A 9,020-nucleotide genomic window follows, 5' to 3' on the forward strand; every position below is an offset into this window, starting at 1 on the left:
GGGGCTGGGGCTGTGGTCAGCGGTAGCGCACTTGCCTAGCATGTGTGAAGCACTAGGTTTGATTCTCAGCAACACATATAAATTGAAAAAAAAAAAAAAAAAAAAAACAGAAAGAAAGGGCTATCAACAACTAAAAAATTTTTAAAAATTTAAAAATTAAAAAAGGGATGGGGATGTGCCTCAGTGGTTAAATGCCCCTGGATTCAATGCCCAGTACCAAAAATAAATAAATAAATAGGAAATGTTTTACGTTCAAATGTACTGGATCAAGGATATAAAATGTGAAGCCAGAGCTTTTTGTTTTGTTGTTTGAACCATTCAAGTGCCCATTTATTTCTTTGGATTGTTGAGCCTTTTTAAGAATTATTGAAAACAAGTTTTTAAACACTTTAAGAAATTATACACTTAAGAGTAATTGTAGTCTCTCCCTGTTATTGGGCCAAATTCTTTAAGAGCAATGACTGAGTACTACTTGATGACAATTGTTTACCTTATCCCTATCTTGACATCCCTTTGCTCTCCTACAGCCAGGGAGGTCCCAGAGTGAAGAAGAAGCAATATCTGCTTCCAGAAGCTGCAGTTTATTCCCCTCAAAAGAGCTCGAAGGGGCTGGGGATATAACTCAGTTGGTAAAGTGCTTGCCTTACATGCACAAGGCTCTGGGTTCGATCTCCAGCACCACCAAAAAAAGAAGAAGAAGAAGGAAAAAAAAAAGAGCTAGGAATTTGGTTTGGATTATGTATCTTCACCTTGTTATTGTTTAGCCAGGAAAACAGAACTTTATATAGAGTGTTACATATTTGAGTCTCTTTCTTTTGGGCCAAATTTTAAATGTACACTTCCCTCTGGTGAATAGAAGTTGTATTAAGAAGTCCAAGACTAGACTGAGCCAGGTGTGGTGGCACATGCCTGTAGTCCCAGCAAATTTGTAGACTGAGGTAGGATTATCACGAGTTTGATGCCAGCCTGGTTAACTTAGTGAGACCATGTCTTAAAAAAAAAAAAAAAAAAATGGGTCTGGTGGGAATGTAGCTTTGGGGTAGAACACACCTGGGTTCAATCCCTAGTACCACCAAAAAAAAAAAAAAAAAAAAAAAAATTCCAAGCCTGAGTAATATAATGTTGCAGCCATTTCTTTGCTTTTGTTTATTTACCATTTTTATAATACTTATCAACCTGTACCTTTTGTGAAATATTTGTATTTAAGTCCCAAGGTCATTTTCCAATTAATTGGATTTTTAATACATTGTTTTTAAGCCCCCAATGTTAATTTAAGATTGTGTACTCAGTGAGACATGGCATATACATATGGATTCACTGAACTCTGCAAGCTATAGCCACCATTACCCCATTACCTCTAATACCTGATTTTCACCAAGATTGGGAGGGAAAAAAAGCATTGAATCCCTCGCCCCTTAATTCTAGCACTTATACTTTCCTTCTACTATAAACATCTGGGACTTGGATAACTACCTGATACAGATTAATTCTTAGAAATTATTAAATAAGCCTAAAATTTTGCTAAATATACTGCCTTTACATGAGGGCTAACTTCTGTTCCGTGTTCCCCCAGAGAAAGGAATATTGGTGATTACTTTAGGAGCTACTTTGGAAGGACCTTTTATAGCTACTAATTGTATTGAATAGAACATTGAGTTGGGATTTACCAGGGATAGTACAGGGATAGTGGGAAAATAAATTATTACCAGATTAGGAATAAAGAAGACATCCGGGGAACTCACCTGTAATCCTAGCAACTGGGAGGGCTGAGGCAGGAGGATAACAAGTTTGAAACCAGCCTCTGCAATTTAGTGAGGTCCTAAGGGACTTATCAATACCCTGTCTCAAAATGAACAATAACAATGGCTGGGGATGTGACTCAGCACCCAGCATGGGCGGGGGTTGGGGGTAGAGGGAACTAACTGACACACCTCATATATATGAAAATTCTAATAAAATATAAATTCTAGGGCTGGGGCTATAACTCAATGGCAGAGCGCTTTCCTAGCATGTGTGAGACACTGGGTTTGATCCTTAGCACCACATAAAATAAAGGCATTCTGTCCATCTACAACTAATTTTTTTTTAACCATACGATTTATTTTTATTTTTTTTAGTCATACATGACAGCAGAATGTATTTTGACATATAATACATACATGGAATGTACATACATCAATCTGCCCTTCCTATCCCCCCTACTCTTCCCCTCCTCTCCCAATCTCTCTATCCAATCTAATGTGACACACTTTTTTTTCTTTTTCTCATCACAACATCATATATGTATTCTGTGTAACAATGAGGTTCTCCTTCCATCTTCCATGCAACTCCCCTTCTCCCTCTTTTTCCCTCCCACCTCTCTTCCCTATTACAACTGTAATTTTTTTAAATATATATATATATATATATATATATATATATATATATATATATATATATATATATATAATTCTAGCAGTATAAAATCCTGCAAAAGAAATGCTTAGCTATTAAAGCATTTTCCCAGGTTTTTATTTGATGTTTGCAACAAATTAAATTGGAAAATCAATAATCGCTGTTCAAACTTTAGTGGCACTCCCCCTGGGGAATAAGAAAAAATCTCCACAAGTAGAACAAAAGGACAAAAGATTGAAAATAGGAAATAGGAGAGAACTGAGGGGGTTGCAGTAAGAAAAAGCAACAGAATGGAAGTTTTTTTGTTTTTTTTTTTTAATTTCCCAGAAAAATGGCATGAATCCAACTGAAAATGCTGCATATACCTTCATGTGAAAGGAAAAATCAAAGCCCAACAAAAGCACGTCATTGTGAAATTTCGTAACACTAAGAATAAAGACGAAATTCTAAAACCAGTGACACTACTTCTTGATAACTCCACTAAGAGCTAAAAGGCAAAAGAGCACTATCTCCCATTTGCCTAGAATTTTATCCAAACAATGACTCTTCCATGTAAAATTTTTAAATGTTTTACTCCAGTTTTTCTGGAAGCTATTAAAGTACATGCTCCAACAGAATGTTAAGAGGGTGAGTAGAAGCAGAAATTAGGAAGATAAGGAAAATAGGGTCCAACAGAGAAAAGAGGCCAAGAGGCATCTACCCTACCATCTCTAGACAGCCTCTCATCAGCTGCTCCAACAGCTATTTTATCTGTGGACATCACTGACAAGAAAGTTCTTCGAACCAAAATCTGTCTCACTATTGGTCTTGGTACTGACTATTCATACAAGACAGGATGGATGGCTTATGTTGCACATAACAGTGCTTCAAGTTTTGAGCACCATAATCTTTTTTAAGTTTATTTGGCTGTTCTTCTTCTAATACAGTTTTGTCTCATGAGCAGTCTCTTGAGAACACACTGTATGTCAGTGTTAGGTGGGCTACTTGGAAAAGACAATGTTGCAAGAAGAGTCTTGTTTAAGACCACGTATGTCTTTTTAATGGCTTTATTAATACATAGTGGAATTAAAATAAATGCATTTTTAGGTACTCAATTTGACATGTTTTCAATTTGGCATATTTTCACCCATGATTGTTTTCACCACGATCATAATAATGAGAATATTTATCTTCAAAAGTTTACTCTTGCCTTTTGACATCTCTCCTTCCACCTCTCCCCTCTTGCCATCCCTATTCTATTTCCAGGAAACCACATTTTTTTCTTCTTTATTTTTATTTTATTATTTTGTTTTATTTTATTTTATTGGTACTGGGGATTGAACCCAGGGGCACTTTATCACTGAGCTGCATCCCCAGTCCTTTTTATTATTTATTTTGAGACCGGGGCTCACTAAATTGTGAGGCTGGCCTAGAATTTGCCATCCTCCTCTCTTAGCCTCCCACTTGGCTAGGATCATAGGTGTGCATCACTGCACTTGGCTTGTATTGTCTTCTAAAGTTGCTATAACTGTTAGACCAGGATGCAAGAAAAGACCACTGACTCCAATTAAAATCAAATTAAAGCAAGCTTATTATTTCGACCGGCCGGGCTGCCTTGCCCATCAAAATTGTGGGAGCCAAGGACAGCGGCGAGACTTCTTTGTGGACCAGTTTTATAGCCCAAAAAGTTACACAAAGGGGGGTTACAGATAACAACACTCTGAGGAGCATAACACAAGTTTACATTTTTGCTGGCCCCGGCATCAGAATTTATGGAGATCTTAGAGACTCAGAGAGGGTCGTTATCCGGCCAGGGAAGGCCAGAATTTATGAGGCGTCACTAAGGTTTAGGAAAGGGTTGTTATCTGGTCAGGGAAAACCAGACATGGGTGAGTTCAGGGCACGGGCAGGCATTCCAAGTAGGTTCAGAATTTGCAGTAATTTATAGTAAAGCCGAAATTATCTTTTCATGGTTTTGTGGCGAGATGCCCAATTTTAAGAAAAGATCAGGTTGGGTCTATCAATAACAAACCACCACAAACTGAGTGGCTTAAAACAACAGAAATCTATTCCCTCACAATTTTGGAAGCCAAAGAAAATGAAATGAAGTATGGATAGGGCTATGCTCTTTCTGGGAGGAAAATCTGTTCTTTGGCTCCTAGTTTCAAGGATCTTGCTGGGCACAGTGGTGCATGCCTGTAATCCGAGTAACTCAGGAGGCTAAGGCACGTGGATTGCAAGTTCAAAGCCTGCCTTAGCAACTTAACAAGGTCCTGTCTCAAAAAAAATAAAAATAACTGGGGATGTATCTCAGTGGTGGAATACATCTGGGTTCAATCCCAGTACAAAAAAAAAAAAAAAAAAGTAACAAATGAAAGCTTACCTTTGAGTTCACCCTTCATTCCCTTCTCAAAACATTAACAGTGTGGTATGTTAATACCCCTCTACCACATGAGCATGCATACATGTGGCAGACAGCAAAAAATAAAAATACTGCCATTACCAGAGTTTCCCCTTCTTTACTTTCTCCCACCACCTGCTTGAAGGGCAATTCCTTGTTGAACAGATCAGGGTTATGAGCTTAAAACTTCCAATGGTTCTTGGTTTCCCTTGGGATAGAAGCCAAATTCTAGTTAAGGTTTACAAGACTCACTGCATTCAGCCCAAATTTCCCCTTTTGAACAGAGTGCTCACTCCCCTCCTCCCAGGAAGCCTGGGTTAGCTGCATGCTGAACTTCTCACATTCTCTGAATGAGGCAGCCCCTTTTTAGACTGTGCAGTTCTAGGTAGAAAACTCATCCCCGCCTTTCTGCAAGCAATCTCCTGATTCTTGATCAAAAGCCTAGGCTTTCCTTCCCTTTCCCAGTAATCCCAAGCAAAAAGACTTTGCTCCTCCACCGTTGTGAGCACTCCTTTGTGCTTCTGCCTCCCACTGCACCAATTCACCTCCCTCTCTGCCTAGGAACTACTGCACAGCAGGGATCTTTCCCTGCCCCCAGTTCAAGGACAGTTGCACATATAGTCATGAGGCAGAGTTCCCTAGCAGGTGTCAGGAAGACATTCCTGGGCAGACCTCATCCTTCCCCAAGCAGGAAACAAACTCCTCTTCCTCCATCCCTCCAGGAAAGGATATGCCTACCCTAGGAGCTTTGCTGGCTGGGGGACCTTCAGGAGTCAGGTGCTTTCTGTCTCTCAATTGGAGTTTGGGACTTAGAGCTTTGTCTCAACCATGGTCTTCCACCAACAAGTTAATAGTGACTGTGAGGTTTAACTGTCTCTCTGGGCTTCTCTCTCCACATCTGAAATGCAGGGGGGCAGCTTTGAGGGTCTCTCAACTAATACCCTATTTTGACTTATTTATAAGGGAATAGGTCACCCTCCACTCCCATCCCCACACGATCCCCACCACCCCCGGGATGAAGATGGTGGTTTCTAAATTATGCAGCTGACTCACGCTTCTGCTGGTTGAGCTTTCTTCTCTAATCAGGGGAGGAGAGAGATGATGAAACCAGCATACCTTAGCTTCACTTCCTTTTAGTAGACTTAAAAAATCCCCAATTTTAGAGGTCACAAAGGAAGCAACATATGATTAGACTCCCACTAGCCTTGTTGTAGAAAGGCTACCACCTCTAAGGTATGGGGCATGATGGTAATGGTTGGCTGCACTGTTTTCCAGGCAACCTGGCTCAAACCAGGTGAAACCACTGATCCATCACTTGGGCTGGTGCAAGTATCCAATGGATGACTTCTTTGTATTACAAGGCCCCAAACTGCACCCTCAGATCATGCTAAGACAGGGATAACAGGGATGAGAATCAGGGCCTAGTGTCCTCTCCCCAGTGTGAAGATTGAATACCTGAGAAACAGAGAGGCAAGGATGGAATGCAAGTTTTATTTAAAGGATTGAACAGAGATAGACTTCTCCTGAGAGGAAGAAGGGGCATCAGAGCTGGGTGTCCCAAGAAGTGGGAGTGTCCTGCCCCTTTTATACATTTTAAAATTTCTTTGTTCTTGTGCCTTCTCCTCCCCCATCCTGCCCACCTGACCCAAAAGGTGGAGTGATCCAAGGGTGGGAAGGAAGCCATCCAGGGTGCCAACAGGACGGGAGAGCCCAGGAGGCATTCATAACAACCCCTACAACTCCCTGCAGGGAGGAATAATTCCCTGGAGGCAGGTAACCATAACAACACTTAGAGGAAGGGGAAGTGCTCTGGAGGTATTAGCATTTTTCTTTCCTTTTGAATCAGCCCCAGCTTCCTGACCCAATTATTCATTACCTACACTGACTTTTTGCCCCTTCTCAATGCCATCAGACCTGATCTATTTTTTTTTTTCTGGCACTAGGGATTGAACTCAGGGGCACTCATCCACCATGCCACATCCCCAGCCTTATTTTTTTTTAAATCATTTTTGTTTTGTTTTGTTTTTTAATTGTAGATAAACACAATACCTTTATTTATTTATTTTATGTGGTGCTGAAAATTGAACCCAGTGCCTCACACATGCAAGGCAAGCGCTCTACTACTACAACCCCAGCCCACCAGCCCTATTTTGTATTTTATTTAGAGATAGGATCTCACCGAGTTGCTTAGCACCTCACCATTGCTGAGGCTGTCTTTGAACTCGCCATCTTCCCGCCTTAGCCTCCTGAGCCATTGGGATTTCAGGCATGTGCCATCGCGCCCAGCCCTGATCGATGTTTAATCAATTTAATTTCCTTGGCTAGGAACAGTGATGTATGCCTATAAATCCAGAAACTTGGAGGACTGAGGCAAGAGGATCCTAAGATCAAAGCCAGCCTCAGCAACTTCCTGAGAACCTGTCTCAAAATAAAAAGGGCTGGGGATATACCTAGTTGCCCCTAGGTTCAATCCCCAGTCCAAAAAAAGGGGGGGGGGGGACTCCATATGTGCAGTTGCTGCATCTCAGCACAGACTTCTCAGTCGGTGGCAGCAGTTCTAGAGTGAAATTGATGTCACATGGATCACAGGCCAGAGAAGCCACAAGTGTTTGGCCAATTTCAGCTCCAATTGAGATGGGAAAATGGTTTCTGCCCCTCACCAAGACTTATGGTGGGAAGAATTCACTAAACACAGAGGGTTTCAGGTGCTGAGTGGCCAATAAAATCTCACATGTCAGTATAACAGAAACCCAGTTACTTTATAATACACAGCTCAGGGGGAGGCTGTTGAGGGATAGGACAGGAACTCAACCATGTCACAAGTTGTGTCTGGGTAGCATGGCTTATTGCTTACAGGGTCCCAAGCAGCACCCAGGCAGCAGGTCTAGCTTCAAGAAAGAAAGAAGGGGGGCAGAGCTCTACCAACTGCATCATTTTCTCTTTGATTGAAAAGGCAAAAGCTTTCCCAGAAATCCTCCATAGACATTTGCACGTGTCTTTTTTTTTTAATATTTATTTTTTAGGTGTAGATGAACACAATACAATGCCTTTATTTTTATGTGGTGCTGAGGATCGAACCCGAGTTCCGCCCGTGCTAGGCGAGCGCTCTACCGCTGAGCCAAAATCCCAGCCCCTTGCATGCCTCTGTTTAACCAGAATTGTGTCATAAAGCCCACCCTGGAAGTGAGGAAAACTGGGAAGGTATTTACTTGGTAGATTGCTACCTCCTCCCCAAACTGGAGCTCTGTTACAACAAAAAGGAAGACGTGGAGCTAGGATAAGCGAGGAGCACAGCCTACTTCCATTAGCACTGGGCCTGAAAGGGGGATAACTAACCATCACCAAACTTCTCCCCATAAACCATATGACATGGTCTCTGTATTAGCTGCTTTCTGTTGCTCTAACAAAATACACAAGAATGGGTACTTTATAAAGAGATGAGGTTTATTTAGCACAGAGTCCAACATTTGGCAGCCCCTGAGACTGATCTTTGGTGAGAGTGATCACAACATGGTGAATGGCATCATGGTGGGAGGACATGCAAGGGGTAGAGACTGAATGGCCAGAAAGTGGGGAGGATGAGTCTTGTTCTCTTTATAACACCCCCTCTCACAGGAACTAACAGGGACCCATGAGAAGTTCATTACTCCCTTCCAAGGGCTTCATCCCCAGTGGCCAAATTACCTCCCACTAGGCCCCACCTCTTGCAGGTTCTACCCCCTCAACACTGCCGCACCGAGGACCTAGCCTCCAGCCTATGAACCTTTGGGGGATAAACTACATCCATCCTCACAAGCTCCAACAAAGCCACATTGTAAGAGCAGGATGTCCCCGTCTATAAGTGTGTATGTGAGGGCAGGGGAAGGTTGATATCAGTGGGCACAGGAAGCAGCCAGAGCCCCCATTCCGGAACCTCTCTGATGTCACACTTGTAGTCATGGTACTCTGGGTGCCAACCCAGGAGAAGGAGCGGTTGGCTCTCATTTGTTTGAGAGCAGGCATCGCAGCATGACTGCATCAAACGATTTATTGTCCCCACCCCCACCCCCAGCCAGATCCTGGCTATTCTCAAGCCTTTGGGCTTGTTTCACAGTGGCAGCCCTGGTCTCTCTAAGTGCTGTGTTCTTTACGTTTCCGTGAGTCTCCGGGCCAGCTGTCGGGTTCTCACCAAGAGACAGAAGGGAAATAGACAGTGAGAGTGCAGAGGCAGGGAGGTGGAGGGAGGCCAGGAGGGGAAGGAGGATAT

Source organism: Marmota flaviventris, chromosome 8, assembly GCF_047511675.1.
Source record: "Marmota flaviventris isolate mMarFla1 chromosome 8, mMarFla1.hap1, whole genome shotgun sequence".
Lineage (NCBI taxonomy): Eukaryota > Metazoa > Chordata > Mammalia > Rodentia > Sciuridae > Marmota > Marmota flaviventris.